Below are 24,317 nucleotides of genomic sequence, written 5' to 3'. Positions count from 1 at the left end.
TGAGTCAATAAGTCAAGGATTTTGTCATCGTAGAACTCTTCCTTTTGAAAACTTAGTTGTTAGAACTTCTGTGTTTTCATTAGGTAGGAATTATTTATTTTATACGAGTGTTACGTTTTTTCTTTTAAGAGTGCATTACTTTTTTTTTTTTAGTTTTTTTTGTAGAATGTCATTGCTGCTAGCCTGCTACTACACAAAGAGAGCTTGTTGGTTCTTAATAAAAAGGGTGAAGGGGGTTGTTTAATTGGTAAGCGACAAATGAAATTAATTTTGTCTCTCTGGATATAGAGAACTTCAACAATCCTTAAAAGAGAACTCAAAATAGAGAACAAAGCTTTCTTAATCATGTAGAGTTCGGTGATTTCATGTCAAACGTCCATGAAGGAAAGCGACACAAAACCACCAATTTAAACATATATTTGGTGCATAGTCGAAATGGGTGCACTCATATCAAACTCGCCCGAAGACAATCGACATTTTGAAAAGGCCAGCGCTTTGGGGAAAGCTAAAAAGTTTCCGGGGTGTGAAGACTTGGTCAAAAATTGGTCAAATTTGTTTGACAATTTTATTTAGGGGAAAGCAAAATAGCTTCTCCACCTCACCTCTCTCTCTCTCCACCTCACTTCTCTCTCTCCACCTCACCTCTTCTTCGATTAGGTCGTCGGCCGGAAAATTTTCCGGCCGGCGACCAAATCGGAGAAGACAAAGAGGTGAGGTGGAGAGAGAGTGAGGTGAGGTGGAGAGAGAGTGAGGTGAGGTGGAGATAGATTGAGGTGAGGTGGAGTGTTTTTTTTTATTTCCCCTTAAAATTTATTTCCCCGGAAAATCTCTAAAATTATACATATTCCCTTTAAAATTTCACACCCCGGAAACTATTTAGCTTTCCCCAAAGCGCTGGCCTTTGAAAATCCCAAGGAGGGCAGTTTTGCGAAGTTTTCTTAGGAGGGGACAAAATTGCTTAACTGCCTTTGAATCGGGGCAGTTGAGCAAATTACCGCCACTAGACCAACCAGTTTACCCCGTAATGACTTCATAGATGACGTAAGTCCACAATGGGAATTAATCTTAGACGTTAGAAAATGAACGGTTTGGATTTAAAAATCCATTGCAAATAAAACCCCCAAACCCTACCATTCTTTCTCAGACCTAGTAGCCACAATCACTTGTTCTATCGAGCTCTAAAAGTTGTCCGTCGTTGGTGGGCAACTCCGGTGGTTGGTTCATGCATAGAAGGTGAGAGTTGGTGGTGCTGCTTTTAATCTCCCCATGTTCAAAAAAAAGAAACCTAAACATGAGGGCCGACCAAACAAGAAGAAGAAGGTTAGTAGTAGTAATGATGATGATGATGATGATTGGTTAGTATTTGAGATATTAAGCAGAGTTCCGGTGAAGTCCCTTACTCGTTTCAAGACTGTCTGTAAAAGATGGTGTTACTTAATCCAAAAAGATCAACAATTCATTGATTTACATCTCACCCGTTCCAGAACACGCCTCCCCTCTCGTCTATTTATCGTCGTTCCTCTACCACGCACACAGGCACAAGAAGAATGCCTAGAAAGGCTACGAGGTTCCCTAACCATAGACACTTGGCCATTTGTTGAGTTCCACATTACAGCTGACCTCTTGTTTGAAGAAGACAATACAAAACTCAAACTAGTGGTTGACACATTAAGGGAGGTTGACTCATTTTCTTACAATGTCATTTCAAAACCTGTAAAAGGATTAATCTGCCTTATTGACACAAAAATAAAACACGCTGCTCGTACACGCAATATCAATACTGGAGAAATGTCGCCTTGGTTTCAATTCTCCTCCATAGTCGTGGGAGAAGAACGTGTCAATCTCCCATGCCTTTACGCATTTGGTTTTGATCCTGCCACCAATGAACACAAATTAGTATGCGTCTTCACTATAGATCTCAACTTTAAGCCTTCTCTTGTATGTGGGGTTTTGATCTTTGGGCCCCAATGTAGCAACAGATGGAGAAGGATCAAAGAGGTTCCTCCAAATCGATTGAATGGTGATTATGTTTATGTGAATGGTGTTATTTACTGGTCCAATGGTTCTCTTGATATTTGGGCGTCGATAAGTGGTTACCGTCCTGTATACTTAGTGGCATTTGATGTCGGAAGTGAGAAGTTTAGAACAATCACTATTCCTGATTTCATTCTTGATCGCCCTCGGCAGGTTCACGGCAAACATTTAAGTTTCGAAGACATTGCTCAGTTATTTGAAGTGGATGGAAATTTAGCTATGGTACTTAAATTGAACAATTGTACGTTCAACATGTATATATATGAAAATGATGATTATAAGGACAAGGATGAGAAGATTGGTGGAACGCCTACTTGTTCTTCTCTTACTAACGGAAGATGGAGTGAAGTAAGTTGTATCACCTTGCCTTTTAATACGAGCAGTAATACTGTCAAGTTTCATACATTCATAGGATCAAACGACAAGATTCTTGTAACATCATCTATTTGGGGTATGGAGAAGAATAAGAAATGTGTGTCTATTTATTGTTACAACTGGAAAAAGGATACTTGGACAGAGGTTGATGTAAGTGGAATCCCATCCTCAGTTCCACAGCTATGCCCTCGTAGCTTTACTACTACTTTCTCCGAAAGTCTTTCGTCCCTTACCAATCTGAATGCTCTTTGACGCCAACCTAGCAGAGGAATCAACTTCAGTCTATTTAGAAACTTTATTTGCCTTCCTTTTTAACTTATGTTTGCCTTTCGCTTAATGTAACGTGGTACTTTATTTGCATTCCTTTTCAACTTATGTTTGCGTTTCGTTTCATGTAACTAGGTACTTTATTCGCTTTCCTTTTTAACTTATGGTTGGTTTCGTTTCACGTAACTTGGTACTTTATTTGCCTTCCTTTGTAACTTATGTTTGCATTGTTATTTTTTTAATGCAAAAAAACTTATGTTTGCATTCCTTCTCATGTAACTTAGTACTTGTAAGAAAAGAATTAGAATAAATGAAATCTGTTTTCGTACTCCTGGAATTGCTTTAACACATTGTTAGTATATAAATTCTTCATTGTTTATTTAAAATGATGCGAGGGCCGCAAGTCAAAGCCGACGATAGTCCGAAACGATCTGTCGTCACTTCAGTCCTAGGACTAACCTCTTCTCGTGCTGTTTGGAATAGTGTAATACTAAAAGGTAGAGTGCAAAGTAAACTGGTATAGAGTTGAGCATATGCTTCTCTCATGGCTGAATGCCACTCTCACTGAATCTGTCGTCACTTCAGTCCTAGGACTAACCTCTTCTCGTGCTGTTTGGAAGTTCTTGAGCGAGAATTTTCATCCATTAACTTTGCTCGTCTATGAACTTGAAGCTTCAACTTCAAACTGCAAAGAATGGTTCCCTTCCAATACTTCGTCTCAAGTTCTTGAGCGAGAATTTTCCTCCATTAACTTTGCTCGTCTATGAACTTGACGAAACAAGATGCTTGATGCTTACAGCTTACCCACCTTGTGCTGCTATTTACAACCCCATTTCGCTCTCGCATTTCTCTCCACCCCTGTCATTGATTTCCACTAGCAGGAAAATATCTTGCACACTGTTTCCAATTTCGAGCTTTATCAGTGTTATAATTTTCTGGTTAAATTCGCAGTTATTTGTCTGAGCTCTAAATTTCATGGTTTGCCGGACACTTAAATACAAACATAGCTCAGAAAATTATTTTCTTGAACATGTCCTCAATCCAAAGAAAAGTTATTTTATCTGTTTACTTGTAGTATTGAGTTTCTAGGTAGAAATTCGATGTCTATGCTTGTAGTATTATGTTTTCTGCAGCACCTACCGAGTACCGAGGCTAGTCCTGAACAAATTGGAGATTGTTCTTATCGATCTTCGGTACTTATAGGAACAAACATGATACATCATATTAATCAATCTATCCTCTTCACCAGGATTACAAGACAAAACTCCATGAATTCGGATCAACCACTTACCCCGTTCACAAGGATTTAATTTTAATGTAAGGAAGGCATTAAGGATCCTTAATGTGTCAATGTCTGCTTAACAAGTCGGAAAACCTTAATTATCTTTTGATTATTTCACATCTGAAAACCATCACCATATCACAGGAAGGAAAAGTGAGGTGGTTTGAAAATGTATTCTGCTTATTTTTCTATCTTTGTGCTCTAGGGGGTTTCACTAGTCCTTTGGTAACAATGAAAGCTAGTTATCTTATACTATAATGGAAGGTAGTAAACTACATTTTAGGAATTTCGAGTTTTAGTTGTCGAGACGAGGAGCTAGTGTATTGTGTACAGTTCTTGAGTTGTTGGAAATCCGAAGTTCAGGAGCGATATGTTTCCTTGATTTCAAGTGGAAGGAGGGATGATCTCACAGAATTGAGTCGTATAGATAGTAGGATAGTGTAATACTAGAAGGTAGTGAGCTGATGCTTTTCTCATGGCTGAATGCCACCCTCACTCAGTCTGTCGTCACTCAAGTCCTAGGACTAACCTCTTCTCGTGCTGTTGGCAGTTCTTGAGCGAAAATTTTCCTCCAATAACTCTGCTCGTCTATGAATTTGAACCTGCAACTTCAAATTGCTAAGGAAGGTTCCCTTTCAATCCATGTCTCAAGTCTTATCTGACTTTTTTGATGAAACAAGATGGTTGATGCTTAAACGCCTTGTGCTGCTATTTTCAACCCCATTGCGCTCTCTCATTTCTCCAGACCCCTCTCATTGATTTCCACTAGCAGGAAGATATCTTGCACATGCATACGCAGTTGCAGACAAATATTAACCCCTCAATATGCTAACTTTGCACAACTGGGTGCTTTAGGTTACTAATTTTGAGCTTTATCGGTGTTACCACTTTCTGGTTAAATAAGCAGTTATTGATTTTTAAAACGATATTCTTAATCCAAAGAAAAGTTATTTTATCTTTTTACTCTTTAAACTGAGTTCTACTATTGTCCCAAGGTGCTCCGTTACCAGAAAAAATCTCAACAAAACTTTCATATTTAATCAGAAAAGACTTTTGAAGTTATTTCTTTTCTTCTCCTTCTTTTGTTTACTGAGAAAGGAACTATAATGTTCAAGAAATTCGACTTCCCATTTGACATTTCTTTACTGAATCATGCATACTCCAACAAAATAATCATGCTTCCCTCTATTTCGATCTTCTACTAAATCACTCTTCTTCCTCAGAGCTAACCTCTCGGCGACCACAACCACATCAAACCAAAGCTGTACAAATATTGAAAGACGAACTGATTCCCGCTCATAATACAAGTCACCCTAGTTGTAAAAGGTTTTTTTTGTAGATTATTAAATTTCACTCGCTGAGCGAGAAACTGCAGTGAGTTGGGAAAAGAAAGGAAAATGTCTAGCTGACACAATTCTATTTGAGATTTTCGTGACATGGGTCGTTTTTCATTTCCATAATCTTCTATAATCTTCAGTTCCCTTCACTGTTTTAGAGATTTAAAGGTGCGGATCTTGGTGAAGATATGCTGATAATGAATGTGCCATGACAGATATCAACCTAGCATTGTCTAATTTGTATTTCTATAATCTTCAGTTCTCACCAATAATCAGCACAAGAGCATACTCCTCCAACAATATGATGAAAACGATTACTATCCCTTAACGATATTTCTCTTTCGCTAACTTTTGATACAAACTAATGCACAAAGAAACTTTGATGCATGATCCTTTCTCCTAATTACATATGCATGTTGTATCTGTTGGGAAAAACGGACACTTAGGCGCAGCGGAAACAAGAGTTTTTCCCTTTGTGTTAGTTACGAGGATAATATAGAAGAATATGTGGGAGCAATAAACAAAGAACTGAAAGTAAATAAGACAACGATTTTTAACGTGGGAAACCTCCTCAACGTGAGAAGTAAAAACCACGGGACTCGTAGTCCAACCAAATCAACTATGATAGCAAAGTAGTTACAGACTACGTCCAACCGAGACTCAGACCCTTCCCAAAAGAATCAATCTCAAACACGAAGAAACACGGAGAAACCCTCACAAGAAAGAACAAAACAGTCCAGAAATCTGCAGCCCAAAACGACCCTAAATTCTCTAGGATTCCGGCGACCAATCAACGATCCCTCCGTACAAATACTAGATGAATATGTCAAGAACAGTTATGCCAAATTTCAGCTCAATTGGAGAAGAACTCACCGTCGGATTTTCCGAACAACGAAGACTGCGCGTGCTGAAAAAGTTCTGCCCCGCTCTTCTCGGCAACCTCCTTCTCTCCCTTCTTCTCTTGTGCGTTTCTAATTGTGTTCTCCCCTTTGGTGCTTCACACACACATCTAAATTAGGTTAAGGTAGTATTTATAGACTCCCCCTTAATCCTAATTCCACCGTCATAAGTAACCGACCCAAAGAAACTCGACTCGGGTCCGGCTTTGGTTTCCTAATCCAAACCCAACTAGGTTTCCCCACTTGGAGGAAAACCCAACAAACTCCCCCTCCGACTAGGTGGGAGAAACAGCCAGCCCTGTTGTCCCCTTGACAGCCCTGGAAACAGCCAGCTCCGCTTTTCCTCGATTGACCTGAACAACCAGCCCCGCTATCCCTCGACAGACCTCCAGCTTCCCCTTCGGCAGAGCCTTCGTCATCATATCAGCTCCGTTATCGTCTGTATGAACTTTAACCAGCTCTAACTCCTTAGAAGCAACCACATCTCGTATCCAGTGATACCTCACATCGATGTGCTTCGAACGCGAATGAAACGTCGAATTCTTGCCGAGATGTATTGCACTTTGACTGTCACAAAGCAATACATACTTATCTTGATTGAATCCGATCTCCTCAAGATAATTCTTCATCCACAACAACTCCTTACAAGCTTCAGTTGCGGCTATAAACTCAGCTTCAGTGGTAGAAAGTGCAACGCACTTTTGCAGCCTTGACTGCCATGCTACAGCTCCCCCTGCAAATGTTACCAAGTAACCCGAAGTAGACTTCCTGGAATCAACATCCCCAGCCATATCAGCGTCAGTGTAATTGACCAGTAGTGGCCCATCACCTCCGAAAGTAAGCTTCAAACCAGAAGTCCCTCGAAGATATCTCAAAATCCACTTCACTGCAGCCCAGTGTTCCTTCCCCGGATTAGAAAGAAACCTACTAACAGTACCAACCGCATGAGCTATGTCAGGTCTGGTACACACCATAGCATACATCAAACTACCAACTGCAGAAGCATATGGAACCATCTCCATAGCTTCCAGCTCTGAATCTGTACTCGGACTATGTTGACTGCTCAATCTAAAGTGTCCAGCAAGAGGAGTGCTGACAGCTTTAGATTTGTCCATGCAAAACCTTTGAAGTATCTTCTCAATGTACTTTTCCTGAGATAAGTGAATCAACCTGTTCTCTCTATCTCTAACAATTCTTATACCAAGAATCTGCTTCGCTGGACCCAAATCTTTCATGTCGAAAAACTTGCTGAGCTGCTTCTTCAACTCCAGAATTCTCCTCGAATTTCTCCCCACAATCAACATATCGTCTACGTACAACAGTAAGATGATAAAATCACCTTCACCAAACCTCTGAACAAACACACAATGATCTGAAGTAGTCTTGTTATAACCATGCTCCCCCATAACTGACTCAAACTTCTTATACCACTGTCTCGGTGCCTGTTTCAATCCATAAAGGCTTTTCTTCAAGCGGCAAACATAGTCCTCTTTGCCCTTCTTCACAAAGCCTTCCGGTTGCATCATGTAAATCTCTTCCTCCAAATCCCCATGGAGAAAAGCAGTCTTTACATCCATTTGCTCCACCTCTAGATCAAGGCTCGCTGCCAATCCAATTGCAACCCGAATGGATGACATCTTCACAACAGGAGAGAATATTTCATCGAAATCTATTCCCTTCCTTTGGCTGAATCCTTTCACAACCAACCTAGCCTTGTATCGAGGGAGCAACATGGTCTCCTCATGCTTAACTCTATACACCCACCTGTTAAGCAATGCCCTCTTACCTTGAGGCAACTTCACCAGCTCAAACGTATGGTTCTCCTCCAGAGAATCCATCTCGTCTCTCATGGCCTTCCACCATTCATGTTTATGTTCATCTTCCAAAGCTTCGCTAAAGCTTTCAGGTTCTCCTCCATCAGTAAGTAACACATACTCACTAGGATCATACCTTGTCGAACGTCTCAGACCTCTCTCAGATCTCCTAACAGTAGGGAGGTTCTCGGTAGTTGGTGTTCCATCATGATCGTCACCATGATCACCAGTACCATCTTCTTGTGCGGGAGCATCAGCACCGGGTGTATCAACTTGAACCTCAACCTCGACATGACCATCGACAGATGTAGAAGGAGCAACCTCCAAATCAATCAAACCTTCATAACCTTGAGCTGGATTTCCGGACTTGTCAATGTCCTTAATCGTTTGATCTTCCATGAACACAACATCTCTGCTCCTGATGAGCTTCTTCTCCACTGGGTCATAGAACCTATACCCAAAATCATCCTGACCATAACCGACGAACACACACTGTCGCGATTTCATCTCCAGCTTCGACCTTTCATCTTTGGGAATGTGGACAAACGCCTTACACCCAAAGACCTTCAGATGCCCATAAGAAATATCCTTACCGGTCCATACCCTTTCTGGACTATCACCCTCTAACGGAGCACTGGGTGACAGGTTCAACACATGAACAACCGAGCTCAAAGCTTCTCCCCAGAAAGTCTGTGCCAAGCCTGACTGTGAAATCAAACACCTAACTCTCTCGACAATCGTCCTGTTCATCCTCTCAGCCAACCCATTCAACTGTGGAGTCTTGGGTGGCGTCTTTTGATGCTGAATACCGTGTTCTCTACAGTAAGCATCAAATGGTCCATAATACTCTCCACCATTATCACTGCGAATGCACTTCAGTTTCTTACTTGTCTGTCTCTCAACCGATGCCACAAACTGCTTGAAATAACCCAAAACCTGATCTTTGGACTTCATAAGATAAACCCACAACTTTCTAGAGTGATCATCAATGAACGTAACAAAATATGATGCACCACCAAGAGATTTTGTCTTCATTGGACCACATACATCTGAATGCACCAGATCAAGTATCCCGGGTTTTCTAGAAGATCCAGAAGACTTGAACGAGACCCTGTGTTGTTTCCCTGCAAAACAATGTTCACACTTTTGTAATTGCAAACCAGAAATACCTGTAATGACATCCCTCTTGGATAACACAGACAATCCCTTCTCACTGATGTGACCGAGTCTCTTATGCCATAACTCCATGGCATCATCATTCTCCACTGCATTAACTGCATCCATGGAGACCTTAGCTTTCATCCAGTAGAACGATGAAAACTTATCACCTCGAGCCACCGCCATTGAACCCCGTGAAAGTTTCCACTTACCCCCTCCGAATAAGCTATAGAAACCCTCATCATCAAGTCTCCCTGTAGAAATCAAATTCAACCGAATGTCTGGGACATGCTTAACTCCTTTAAGCAACAACCTAGTACCAATACTAGTCTCCAAGCAAATATCACCAATGCCAACAACCTGAGCCAAACCATCATTACCCATCTTCACAGAACCATAACTACCCGAAGAATAGGAATAGAACAAATCCCGTTGTGATGTAGCATGAGTAGTTGCTCCACTATCAATAACCCAACTGGATTCATGGCATGCAACATTAATAGCATCACTCTCACAGAGTATAAGAAACTCATCTTCAGTAACAGTTACTCTCTCTCCACTATCTTCTTGCTTCTTTCCTTGCTTACTCTCTTTCTGTAACAACCAGCAATTCTTCTTTAAGTGCCCTCTCTTATGACAGTAATGACACTCCACATTAGCAAACTTGTTAGATTTGCTTCTGCTTCTGTTCTTCTTCGATTCTCTATGTGAACTTCTCCCCCGCGATTCAGTAACCAGCACATCTGAACTCAAAGAACTAGGATTTGACTGCCTCCTAGATTCTTCATTCAAGATACTGTTCTTCACTAAATCCATTGAGATAACTCCTTCGGAAGTAGAGTTACAAAGAGACATCCTGAACACCTCCCAAGAATCTGGTAACGTACCAAGAAGCCATAAACCATGAATCTCCTCATCAAAGTTTATTCCCATATCAGATAGTTTGTTGAGTAACCCCTGGAACACATTCAAGTGATCAGTCATGGGAGTTCCCTCTCGATATCTTAACTCGAGCAATTTTTTCATCATGTACATCTTATTATTTCCTGTCTTCCGAGCAAACAACTGCTCCAGCTTCAACCACAACGAACGAGCATTAGTCTCATTCTCAATATGATGTAACACATTATCATCTACCCATTGCCTTATCAAACCGCACACTTGACGATTTAGCAATGTCCACTGATCATCAGTCTTCTCATCGGGTTTCTTCTCATAAAACACCGGAGCGTGAAATTCCTTCACAAAGAGCAAGTCTTCCATCTTACCCTTCCATAGATGATAATTAGCACCATTCAAACTTATCATTCTACCCATATTTTCGATCACTAACACAAACAAACCAATAACCAAAGTTATCACAATCCAAAGAACTCTCTAACCTGGAGCTCTGATACCACTTGTTGGGAAAAACGGGCACTTAGGCGCAGCGGAAACAAGAGTTTTTCCCTTTGTGTTAGTTACGAGGATAATATAGAAGAATATGTGGGAGCAATAAACAAAGAACTGAAAGTAAATAAGACAACGATTTTTAACGTGGGAAACCTCCTCAACGTGAGAAGTAAAAACCACGGGACTCGTAGTCCAACCAAATCAACTATGATAGCAAAGTAGTTACAAACTACGTCCAACCGAGACTCAGACCCTTCCCAAAAGAATCAATCTCAAACACGAAGAAACACGGAGAAACCCTCACAAGAAAGAACAAAACAGTCCAGAAATCTGCAGCCCAAAACGACCCTAAATTCTCTAGGATTCCGGCGACCAATCAACGATCCCTCCGTACAAATACTAGATGAATATGTCAAGAACAGTTATGCCAAATTTCAGCTCAATTGGAGAAGAACTCACCGTCGGATTTTCCGAACAACGAAGACTGCGCGTGCTGAAAAAGTTCTGCCCCGCTCTTCTCGGCAACCTCCTTCTCTCCCTTCTTCTCTTGTGCGTTTCTAATTGTGTTCTCCCCTTTAATCCTAATTCCACCGTCATAAGTAACCGACCCAAAGAAACTCGACTCGGGTCCGGCTTTGGTTTCCTAATCCAAACCCAACTAGGTTTCCCCACTAGGAGGAAAACCCAACAGTATCCATATCACATTGAGTTGGATGGCGAAAAGAATTAACACGAAGATAATCTAAAAATACCTGATTGTAACATGTTTGCAGAAAGATCCAAAGCATCAAATACCAAACCCTCTTTGAGAATAAGCTGAAGTCAAAGCAGTCCAAGAAATTACAAAATTACAAGTCTAGTTTCAAGATAAACAGGAGGTAAATAACGAGTTTTAATCATGTGTCCATGAACTCTTTTCCCCTCTCTAATAGCTTTCTGATTTATACACAAATTTAGCAGGGAATCATGGCTTTCAGATTTCATTATTTCTCTTTGTTTTGACATCTCAAACAGAGCTTCATTTAATTGACTGTTGATGCACATAAGTTTTATATTTGAATTTCACGGGGAAGTGAAGGTTGTTTCAAGAGAAAATTGGGTTGTTGAGAATTTGAGGCATTTGAAATTCTTAAAGTGGAAGAGAAAGCTAGTAGGTTTGAGAAGCATTTTATAGGACGGAATGGAAATTCTTTAGATACATTTTACCGCCCAAACTTGACTTCACATATTTAAGTAAAAGTTATCTCCATCAAAATGTTAAATACTTACAAATCATTTATTAGTTATTAACTTATATAAATACTTCGTAATTTTAGCTACTTTAGTACTAGTTTATAAGTAAATAACCTAGCTACTTAAATTTTTGGGTTTTTTGGGCTTACCTCCTCAAAACTAATCGGTAATTGAGTTTATCCCCTTCAGTAATTAGTAATTGAGCTTACCCCCTTGAATTTAGTATTTTTAGCAAAACTACAAAGGACATGTTTGGCATGGGATGATAAAATTACAAGTTACAACCAAACTCAATCTTTACTAATAGTAATTGTTTTTGCTAGTCACATTTATTTCAAGTACGCCAAACACAACCTTTGTGGGTAGTTATTTTTTTAAAGATTAAAATCAACCATTAGATTGTGAGATTAGAGACATAAATACGACGGACACGAATATCTAATGATAAATCTACAGTCGAGCTCAAAAAAGGGCATTGTGTTTTATATATATATATATATATGTATATATTCTCATTATTTTTTTTCCAAAGTTAATATGCATTTTCTTTCCTAATTTCTGTAAGTACGTAAACTGTAGTGATTTTTTTTCAAGGCATAAGTAACTCTCATTCTTGTAACATAAAATTTACATATGTTATTTTTTATATAATTCAAATATCTATAAGATCAGTCGTTAACTGCAGTCAACGCGATTAACATGTTAGCAGTAGTCATTCTGGTTGAAAATGTCACTATAAACTATATAAATCACTCGATTAAAAGTCACATCAAGACTTTCAGACATTCGACAATGGTTTAATACAACTAAAAGTGTCTCCAGAAGAAAAAAATTATGAATCCGTCACTGCATCTAATAATGGAGGAATCTGCTAACATACATTATTTGAGCAGAAAAATTTTCTGAATCCGTCACGTATATAATCATAATCGATAACTAACTCCAACCTCTTCGATACTCGTCTTCATTCAAAACCAATCAAAATTACCTCTAATATAGCTACTTTTTTTTTTTGTTGTTGAAAGCTCTAATATAGCTACTTGGAGGAAGCATCCATCTAGTTTCCTTGTTTATCTTAACAGCCAAAGCTACATCTTTTTAAATGAAGTGAAACAAATTAATTTTTAATTTAAATTGGTTTTTTTTTTTTTTTGCAAACATAACATCTATTGATTTAAAACATTGTTTGAGATGCTACATCGAGATAACCGGCAGTTAGGAAAGCAGTTAATAATACAAGTTTTGCTTCTCCTAGAGTTCACAGCTAGGTTATGAGATAAGCTGTTAAACTTACGACTAATATATACAAAAGATAGTTTTTCAAAAGATGAAGTAAGGCTCCTGATTTCTTTCAAAACATGAGTTGAAGTCCAGTGAGTAGAGTGCTTTCTTCGATTAAGATAGTTGTTAATATTCGTCGAGTCACCTTCCAAAATGACCTGCTTGAGATGATGATCCATAGCCCATCGAACACCATGCAGGCAAGCCTTGCTTTCCCCTTCATCTACTGACCTGCTGAAGTATGAGCAGGATTCTCTTGCGAGTTGGTTTCCTGTGGAGTCTGAAACAACAATGGCAACATAAGTATTAAGAGTTGATTTGTCCCAAGCTGCATCATAATTAATTTTAAGACATCCTGGAGGAGGGGGTGTCCATTGAGAAGCTGTTGATGAACTGTTCTGTGTATAAGTCTTCAAAAGCATTGTTTGATGGGTCATATAGCTGTTAATTATAGGGAGGAGATGATCCACATTAAGCTCAATGCCTTTGAATATTATATCACATCTGTGTTTCCATAGAATCCAAGTAGTGATAGAGATGTTTTCAAGATGAGTTAGAGAGTTTGAGTGATCAGAAGAGCTATCCAAATTGTAATAGGCCATGCACCATTCAATAGTGTTACTCGGTTCAGATTGAAATGGATAAACTAAACCCACTTTTTGTAACAATTCTCTAGTATACTTGCATTCTTGGATGAAATGAAGGGGAGTTTCCTCTAATTCTTTACACATTGGACACAGAGGTAAGATTGTTGTTGAGTAAGAATTCAGAAGAGTATTAATAGGGAGTATATTCTGAGTTAGCTTCCATAAGAAAAGGATTATTCTGGGATGCAATCTCAGTTTCCACAAGAGTTTCCAAAAAACAGTATTGGGATCTGGTGACACACTTGTATTGTGAATGAGATGTTTATAAAGAGATGAAACAGAGAAGGTACCAGATTGAGATAAACTCCATTTTTGAGTATCAGCTGTACCAGTAATAGGAATGGTTAGGATTTTGTTGATGAGGCTTGGGGGAAAGAGTTGGATAAGGATTGTCTGATTCCAAGAGTTAGTAGTTGTGATGAGTTGAGAGACTTTGTGATAACCTCTGTGAAGGAGGGGTAATCCAAGTGGCAGTTCTCCTGGTATCCATGAGTCGAACCATATGTCAATCAAAGATCCATTGCCCACCTCCCAAGTAATGTAAGAATCCACCAGGTGTTGGTTTTTGCATATGTTCTTCCAAACCCAAGATGCATTAGAAGGGCAATTAAGCCCACCCTTAGGTTGAAATTTGTATTTGCTTTGTAAGAACTTAACCCATGTAGAATCTTGTTTTTTCCTTAATTCCCAGTTCAGCTTACTTCTCAAGGAGATGTTATCTAATTGAACATTTCTAAAGCCCAAGCCACCCAAGGATTTGGGTTTGCATATGGAATTCCAGTTTTTGAGATAGAGAGTGTTTGAGTTTGGTTTTTTCCCCCACCAGAAATCTCTCTGAAGAGATGCTATGTCCTGTTTAATCTTGCAAGGAAGGTTAAATATAGACATCTGGTATCTTGGGGCAGCAGACAAGGAAGATCTGATGAGCTCTCCTCTGCCTGCCTGAGATAGGGTGTTCTTCTTCCAAGAGGCTAATTTAGTCTTCAGTTTTTCTAAGAGTGGAAGAAAAGTTTTAATCTTCTTTCTTCCAATGAAGATATTAGAACCTAAATATGGATCTTCCTGGTTGATAGGCCTAACTTTGAGAATTCTGGAAACTATTCTACAATGCTTGTTGTGAGCATTAGAACTAAAGAAGATACCACTTTTGTTAAAATTAATCAGCTGCCCAGAGTAAGACCCAAAAGTGTTAAGTAAATCAAGGAGATGATGCACTGATGGTATATCCATTTTAAGAAAAAGCAGGCTATCACCTGCAAAAAAGAGATGAGAAATAATTGGTGAGTGAAGGGATTGTTTGAATCCTTGGAGATGACCTGTGGTTTGAGCTCTAAATAGCATTCTGCTGAGGAATTCCATGCAGATAATAAATAGATAGGGAGAGAGAGGGTCTCCCTGTCTAAGTCCTCTTGAAGGTCTGAAAGATGGTCCTGGAATTCCATTGAGTAAAACAGAAGTGGTGGTTGTAGAGATACATTGAGAGATCAATGAACAAAAAATATCAGAGAAGCCCAAGTTGGAAAGAATGTTCAGAAGAAAAGACCATTCTATTCTGTCAAATGCCTTGCTCATATCCAATTTGAGTCCAAGATACTTATGTTTGCCTTTCAATAACTTCATAGAATGTGCTATTTCAGTAGCAAGAAGAATGTTGTCTGACCCATGCCTACCAGGAACAAAAGCACTTTGAAGAGGACTGATAAAAGTATCCAAGTAAGGTTTTAGTCTGTTAGCAAGGAGTTTGGATATAATTTTATAAGTACTGTTGCAGAGGCTTATTGGTCTAAATTCTGAAGGTGATATTGGGTTTTTTGTTTTTGGGATTAGAGCTATATGAGTATGATTTATCTCCTGAGCAATAACCTTAGTAGTGAAGAAATTTTGGACCATATTAATGACATCAGAGGAAACAGTCTCCCAATTTTGATGAAAGAAGGAAGGTGAATAACCATCTGGCCCTGGTGATTTGTCTGCTTTTAGTTGATGGACTGTGTATTCAATTTCCTCCTCCATAGGTATAGATGTTAATAACTGGTTGATATTATCAGTTATTATTGGTTGGAACAGTTCTGCTATAAGAGGAGTATCAGGGGGTTTAATAGTTGTGAGGATGGAAGCAAAGTGATTGAATAGTATGGATTCCATACCACTATTGTGTACCACCCAGTTTCCTAGCTCATCTTGAAGTCCTTTGATTCTATTATTTCTAGCTCTTGAGGCAGCCATAGCATGGAAAAACTTAGTATTTCTATCTCCCAATGAAACAATATTATCCCTAGACTTGAGTTTCCAAAATCTCCCCTGTTGGTCTAATAGAGAATTTAGGTGTTTGAGAAGGTCAGAGTATTCTATGTGATTTGCACATCTATCTAATCTTGAAGAACATTGAGAGATTTGAGTTTGAAGGTTGTTATAATGATATTTGTTCCAATGTTGTAAGATGGGTTGCAATTGAATAAGCTTTTGATGGACCTTAATTGAAGGAGATACTGCCATTTCAGTGTTCCAATGATTTGTGATGATAGAAGAGAAATCCCTATCTTGAAACCAAATTGGGTTATACCTAAAAGGTTTCTTACCTTGTGAGTCAGGTATGGTGGTGTTGAGAAGGATAGGGGAGTGATCTGATCCCAACCTTTGGAGATGTGTGACAAGAGAGTGAGGGTATAAGTCAAACCATTCTTGAGTACCTAAAGCTCTGTCTAAATGTTGTTGAACTAGGGAATTACCTTGATGATTATTGGACCAGGTGAATGGTGATCCAACATAAGGTACCTCTACAAATCCCAAGTCCAGAATATTAGATGTCATGGTATGAATTTGGGTACTAGACAAATGATTTCCACCTTCTTTTTCATTGGAATGGAAGATAATATTCAGGTCTCCTATGATCAGTTGGGGTGGGTATCTATGGTTGGAGTTCTGCATATAATAGTTGAAACTTTTCCAGAAATCCCTTTTAAGAGCACTATTGCTTTCCCCATACACAAAAATAATTGAAGTTTGAATAGTATCTTGAGGTACAGTAGCTTGGATGTGGATCCAATGTTTACATTGGTATATAATTTTGATGCCCAAGGCTTGCCTATACGCCAACATGAGTCCCCCACTGAGTCCTTCTGGTGGGATTGTGATAGAAGCATCAAAGTATTGGTTTGACAAGTATTGAGATATAAATTGATCTCCTTGTTTTGTTTCACTAAGAAATAGGAAGTCTGGATTATGTTGCCTTATCAACTTGTTCAGATGATGCTTAGTAATTTTACTTCCTAGACCTTGACAATTCCAGCTTAGAATGGATAAAGGATACTTAGAAGCCATATCAGGAATGATGATGATTGTATATATAATGTTTATCAAGAAATAATAAAAAGAGTTACTAATATAGTTAATAGTAATCTGAATAAGAAAAGGAAGCTTTACCTGAGTATTGGTAGTTGGTGGTGTGTTTGTTGCTCCATTGGTGTTGGTTTGACTTTGAATCACAGAGCTTCCTTGTCCTTGAGAGATGATATTCATATTGCACTGAGTATTCTGAGTTGAGGTGGCTGGAGAATTCAAGACAGAGACCTTACTGTTGTTAACCTTTTCTGCTGTTTTGGGCTTATAATTTCTATATCGTTTTGGCTTGCTTTGGTTCTTACCAACCTCTGAAGGCACTCCATAAATAGAATCAAAATTGATGTCAGGGAAAGAGGTAGGAATATAGGGTAAGTCTGAGACATTGCATGGTGCACAGGAGAAAGGACGATCAATTCCTATTGAGGTGATTGGTGTTGTATTAAACTCCATTGTCCAAGGATGATTTAAGTGATTCATTGAGGAATTGTCCTTATGCTTTTTCCAGAGCTGTTCCAACCCAACCAGGAAGGATTCTGTATCTTCAAAAATAGTGGCCTTGACAAGGCTTTCATCACTAAGAAGTTTCCTCTTTTCACGGATGTCCATACCAGAATAGTCAGGGTAATACATGGGTTCTTTACCTTTGCCTTGAGTGGTGATGGGAAGTGGGTGGGTAGAATGGCCCACGGAACTAGGTTCTTGAATAGAAATACCTGCACTCTTCTTATTCATAACCTGATGAGTGGATTGTTGTTTAAGAAAAGGTTTTGTCCAATTTGGAAGGATTGGTACTTGGGGCTGAAGTCCTCTGGTAGTGTGAACAATAGGAGGAGTTTCAATTGTGGAAGTAATAGGTGTTGGTTCTTGTACAGAGCAGTTTGTAGTTGGCATTATGGTGGTTATGAGAGAAGGGTTGGAGTACAAGATAGATTCAAGAGTTGTGGGTAAGCTAGAAGTACCAGTTGACAGGAGATGATGGTCATCAGGATCTTGACATGGGTAAGGGGAGTGGTCAATAATCCTACAATATAAACATGTAGATTTAGGAAATGGTTTAGTATATCACTTTCTGGTCGGTGCTAAACTGAAGGTGAGATTGGTAATTGGGCTGGATAAAGGTGGAGATGGTAGTGATATCAATCGGAATAAAACCCTAAATAGAAGTAACTGACGCCTCACAAGAAATACAATAAACAAATGAAAAGAATAACAGTGAAAGAACCGTTTTGTCAGACACTCACAAAGTGACATTAGAGGAGACCCAAGACCAGATCAAAGAGGAGATCAGAAATTTTTAAGAGTGGGGGCACTTTTGTTTTATAATCAATGAAAGAACTGTAGGGTTTTATACCCTTCTACTAGTGTTTATAGCGGAAATATGACATCTAATGTCTACACTAGTATTCCCAGGATCACATGCAAAACTAGTAATTAATCTAATGGAGATAGTGGATTACCTTAATCGCTTTTCCCTCAAACTAGTTGAATTGATTGAAGAAGACCAAGAGCTTCAAGTGTAGCTCCTCTACTTGGGACACGAGCAATCAATTTGATCTCCCACCTTGTTGTATAGCTAGCACACCAATGGTGGTTGGATAATAAGAAGACCTTCTTCTTGCTTGACTAGATAGATAGTTAATGGGAATTAGCTCACTTTCTCCTCTCTACTTGATGTGGTAGAGTAAGAAAGCTTAGAGAGAAATTCCACACCTTATTCTCTGCCCTAAGAGTGTTTATATAGAACCCTAATAAGAATCCACCTCCTTTTAGGTTTCCCAAAACACCCTTTAAAATAAGATTTAGGGAAATAGTCGAAAATAGCAACTATTGGTATTTTCTCAATTCCCTAAGGAGATGACGTCCAAACCCAGCCAAAATTGGCAGATTTAATGTTCATAACATAAGGAAACGTCCCTCCAAAAATCAGCCCAATCCGAGCCCTAAAAGTGCCCGAATCGGCCTAGGCCCAAAAACCCTGCTTTTGGCCTTTTTGTACTATCTTTGCCTAATTCCTTTTTAGGCCTATGAGATATGTTTATGGGACACTCCCATGATTATATCTCACTCCCACTAGTCATATCCTAGATCAATTTGTCACTCTTATGTGTAACCCGTTGTAGGATCCGATCGAAGTTAGCCGCGAATTACTTCGTAATTCGACGATCGTAGTTGGTCTCTAGCTACAACTCTACGATCCCTAAATCAATCGGACTTGATGATCTTCCACATCAATTGTCCTATCCGACAAATTGTTCGCATTGTCACCTTGGTCGAAGGACATCTCCTTCAACTCCTTCAGACTCCCACTTGGACTTAGAACAAGTGCAATGCCTCGATTCCCGTGTCAATTTAGTATCCCATCTGATACGTCACGTCATTCAGACTTTCTTGATATCCGAGTACAACTGTAAAAGACAAACGATTAACTTTTAATCCGTTTGAGCGCGGCCACGCATTTTCAGTTGCTACTCATCAAGTGGCCTTGAGACACTTTGTACCTAATGTGATTAGGGTGACACAATCCATTCTTGCGCTCCCACTTAACTTCATGTCTATCCTGTCCTTCCCAGTGTCCGCCTTTATAACCTCCTTTTACGGCGCGGCGTTTAACGGAACCAAAGTCGGGCATTCCTTACATAAGATGAGTGGAGCACTCATGTTTTGAGGAATCTCTCCAATTGTCTTTATGAGAAGTATTGACGTTCATCACGAGTGATGTACTTCTCATTTGAGGGTTATCCAGTGTATAAACCTTTTACACACTCACGTAGTCGAATAGAATATACTATTCCTATAGCCCATGAAACTGCGCTATCCCATCGACTCCCGTGCTAGTCTTCGTGAGTCATTGTTGTCCATGCAATGACCTGGACCAGGGATTCGATAATAAATATTTCAAGTTCACTTAATAGGGTTTCATTCATCAGATCACGTATCTGACAAACCTATTCGGAATGTTTTATCATCAATGGACTGTCGTTTAAATACTAAACCAAATTTAGACGACTTGTGAAATAACTCTATTATTTCTGATAACGAGAGTTGTAAATCTGAGCCTCTTCCGTAAAACTCTTTTTACCCACTCAGTTTTACTCGTCGAGGTTTAAAATTATACCTCATGCCTTAGACTGTGTATGAATCTCATACTATGTCTTAGGTGACAGTTCAGTTTGACTACCGTGGTAGTCGGTTTTAAACTTTGCTAATTATCAATTAATTTGAAGACGGTTATCTTCAACCTTGATAATTTCTAATAACTTTTACTAGAGTTAAGGCTTTTAATTCTTTATGTAGTATTTGCAACAGTTCCCGGCTTAAACACTTTTAGCCTACTTTCCTTCCATGTCTGAAAGTTTGCTACGATGACATGTTCAATTTTGTACTACTTCATCCTTTAGCCTTCTAGGATGTACTAAGTAGTGTTTCGGTTTTCCAATCCGAATTCGGATGTTTAAATGCTAATCATGTCCAACATGATTGACTTTATGTTTTCGAACATAAATGTCTCTCTCATGCGTGCTAGCTCATCGGTGTCTTTTCAGACTCCGATTTTTGCAACGCCCTCTGTCATGAGTTTTTGGGTCGAAATTCTTTTAGACTTTCCGAGTCTTAGATTTTCTGTTTCGGATCTCAAGCATCTCAGCGTACTGAGTCTCTCTAATCCTATCATCCTTTTGATCTATGCTTATAGATCTTCAGATGCCCAAAATGGCATTTTATCCTTTTGTGTGTGGTCCTTTATTGAGTCAGTTCGTTACTGTTATACAACACCTTATGTCGTACTCAATCTTTTGTATGTACTCTGCATACGGACCCGGAAGGTTTGTTTACTCCCACTTACCTTCTTGAAATTTCGTGATTCAAGATTTTCTTCATTCCTCAGGAATCAAACTTCTTTGATTGCCTTTTGAATCGAAGATTCTAACTCTTGCGTGCTTTTAATCCGTCGATAGATTTCTTAAGCATGCTTGTGGACATAACTTGATTGGAAGAATCTTTATTCTTCTTGTCTCGTTTCGGGAAACATGAATGTTTCCATCCTTCTCAGTTTTCTATTTTGGAAAACCAATTTAGGTCTTCTGTTGACTTAAATTATCAAGCTTCATGTCTTGACGAGATATGGATTCCACGATGATTTTGGCTTCTAGCCAAAATCTAGAGTCAGTTTCCGTTTCTGCGCAGGTCTTTTATCTCTTCAGAAATAACCTTTATTTTCTGAGTCTTTAAGATTTTATTTTGACCTTTCAGGGCTTTTGAACAACAATTTGGAGTTATCTCAACTACTTTGAGATATTCCTTTAGAGACACTTTCACTCGCTTTGAGAGTTCTCCTGCGAATGACATTCGCTTTTGTGCGGTGGGTTTACAAGATCATATCTTTAACCTTTCCTTTTCCGAGGAGCCGCAGTTTGTTGCTCTTGGTCGAATTTAATCGTCTTGTACAAGTTTTCATGATTGTTCTTCATGACTCTTCATGATTTTTCTCATGATCGAATTAAATCGACTTGTACTTTTCTCCCACTTATTCTTGTAATAATTAGTGTTTTTCTCCCAGACTACTAGGTGCGCTAATTATTAGAAGAATACTATCATGAGCAACAAACACTTTGTTCTCTTGATTGGTTATGGAAGAAGCCCAAATTTCTTTCAAAAAGAAATTGCGTCAGATATTAGCTAGTTTTTTTTTTGTAACGCTGTTACAAGTTTTAGCCTTTAAACGGACTTTGGTAAGTATGAAAACGATCGTTTCTAGAATATGTCCAAATTATACGGAAGACTGGCTTAAACCCATCTTTGATCGAATTATGCATAGAAATGTTCGATTACTCCCACTGAATCCACCATCCCTCAGATGTGTTCCATGGAGCGAGTTGGGAAACGGTTTCTCAACTCCTTTGATGGTTATCAAGTATTTTAATCAAGTTTTTACCACTCCAATCTAATCGGATGACTTAAACTCTCTGGTCAAAATGATTCTTTTACTTCGGTTTGTACTTTGTTTGAACCTTTCAAACATTCCGACTTATACTTTATGATTTGTACGTTTCCATACTTCATGAAGTTGTCAGAGTACGTATTTGAAGTTTCTCTCGTTAGCTTCTGCAAGTAAACTTATAGGTCTGCATAACACTGTATGAGTCCTAATAGATTACCAGTCTCTATGCCTTTTGAAAAGGGTGACTTTGTCAATTCAGTCCTTAAGACCTAATTGACAATGCTGAAGTTTAATGAGTTTGAATCTCTTGATTTTAGCCATTATCAATGTTAACCTTCAGTTAATTTTACCACTGGTTTAAAACATCATATGTTTCTAGAAGAACAAAATAATCACTATTAAGTTCTAAGCTAGATCAGTGTCTAAAAGAAGACTTTGATCCCTTTCAGCATCCCTAGCATTACTGCTTCTGCTCCCTCTTGGATCTTTACTTCTTTTAGTCAAGTATGTGATTTCCTTGAGCTTTACGGAGCCGCACATCCGGTTTAAAATACCTGATGAAGGAATTTTACGATACTTGTTTTTAACTTTGTTAACAAGGATACGGAACCGGAATTCATAATTCCATTCCATTTGTCCTCCAGGTGCTAAAGGTAGTTTCCTTTTAAATGGTCTAGCCATTATTTTAGAAACATTCACAGTAATGAGGAATACTCTTGATCATGTACTCGGCAACTGCTTTTCTTTGATCAAATGTTTGTCTCACTTGACTGATCCTTTTGCCCTTTTGAATCTCAAGATCTCTTTCTTAGATTCTTTGTACCAAATCTCAAGAACCTTTCTTAGACTGGATATTCCCGTATGTTCTGCTCAGTTTGTTTGTAACAACCTGAGTGACTCATCTAAGATGTATTCTGTTGTCTTCCCTTAGGATGATTTTCAGATTGCCTTGGAGGTCTCGTACCTCTCCATTTATGACTTCTGTAGGAATTTCTTCCTTAGTTTGTCTTAATGGTTATGCTAGCATTCATTACTCTTCCAAAGAGAATTTTATATGATTGCTTGCAAATGGCTTTTGACCTTCTCTTGTATGAGTCAACATTGGGATTGGGTATTCTAGTGACCTTCCTTTTGAATCTGAGAACTATTCTCGGATTCATTCTTCCATTCTAGGAAGTGGATCAGCACCTCCCTTAGGTGTGATTCAAAGTTGAAACCGTTTTCATGTGTCATCTTAATTCTACATAAAGAAATGGCAAAGTTTAAAAACTCGTTATCGTTTTTGAAAAACTTAGTTTTCCCACATTATTCAATAAAAATCGTCCCCGATTGAATAAGTGATTCCAAGACCCCAGTTCTTCGGAGTAAAGCGGACGAAGGCCCTACCCTTTGACTCCGTCGTTCCGGGTGAGTGAACTACTTCACTGATCATACCTTATGACTCTTGGTTGATAGATTTCATTAATGAATGACTAATCTATCCTTTTGCCTCGAGTATCCAAGACTCTCTTGCTGATCTCGTTGAGTAGAACCATTTAGACGTGTAGGCCTCTTCTATAGACCTACCCGCATTGTCCCAAGGTAGAGGAGGTACTCTGCGAAGGCCGACCCACCTTCCTCGAACAAGGGCGCAACGAGTGTCTTAATCTGGATAGGCGATTACTCAAGATTACTTTTGGGGACTTTTACGCTAGTCTGGCGTTTGTTATAGTGAACTATTTAGCCTAACTAACATCCACGACATAAAGCGTAAATAAGTAAGTAAATGCGCGCGAGAAAGTAAATCAAGCAGACATGGATCCTAGTATGGCCCCTAACCTAGAAGATCTAATCTCCTTTGGTTTTCTTCTTGTTTCGCCTTTTGGTTCGTCTAGATCTCCATCCTTGAACCTCCATTGATTTCTCCCACTCGCCTTTGGATTCCATCCTTGAGTTTTCTTCAATGGACTCATTGACCCTAAACTCTAATTACAAGACTCTAACGATTCGCAGATCGTATAAACTTGAAATTAAAATTAATTACAAAGCATGCACCCATCCGTGCTTAAAACAAGAATAAAGATATAAATCTATGGCCATACTAGTTTCCCGCATTCACATCACATGCAATCATATAATATATCAAGGCTAAGAATTATATATGCATGATTATCTTGGGAGATACTTTTGTTGACATCACATGTCACATTACGGACCTTAAGTCTAAATTCGAAGAATTCAACTAGTGGTGCGTTCCGGTTTTATCTTTTATGATTTCTAAAATCATCTTTAAGAAAAACTCCGTTTCGGGTTTTGAAAGCCCGGGTCAATTTCGGAAAAA

The sequence above is a fragment of the Eschscholzia californica genome, unplaced genomic scaffold (genome assembly GCF_041429995.1).
Source record: "Eschscholzia californica isolate CP2 unplaced genomic scaffold, dmEscCali1.0.p SCAF_4, whole genome shotgun sequence".
Classification (NCBI taxonomy): Eukaryota; Viridiplantae; Streptophyta; class Magnoliopsida; order Ranunculales; family Papaveraceae; genus Eschscholzia; species Eschscholzia californica.
Note: the sequence above shows the minus strand (reverse complement) of the source record.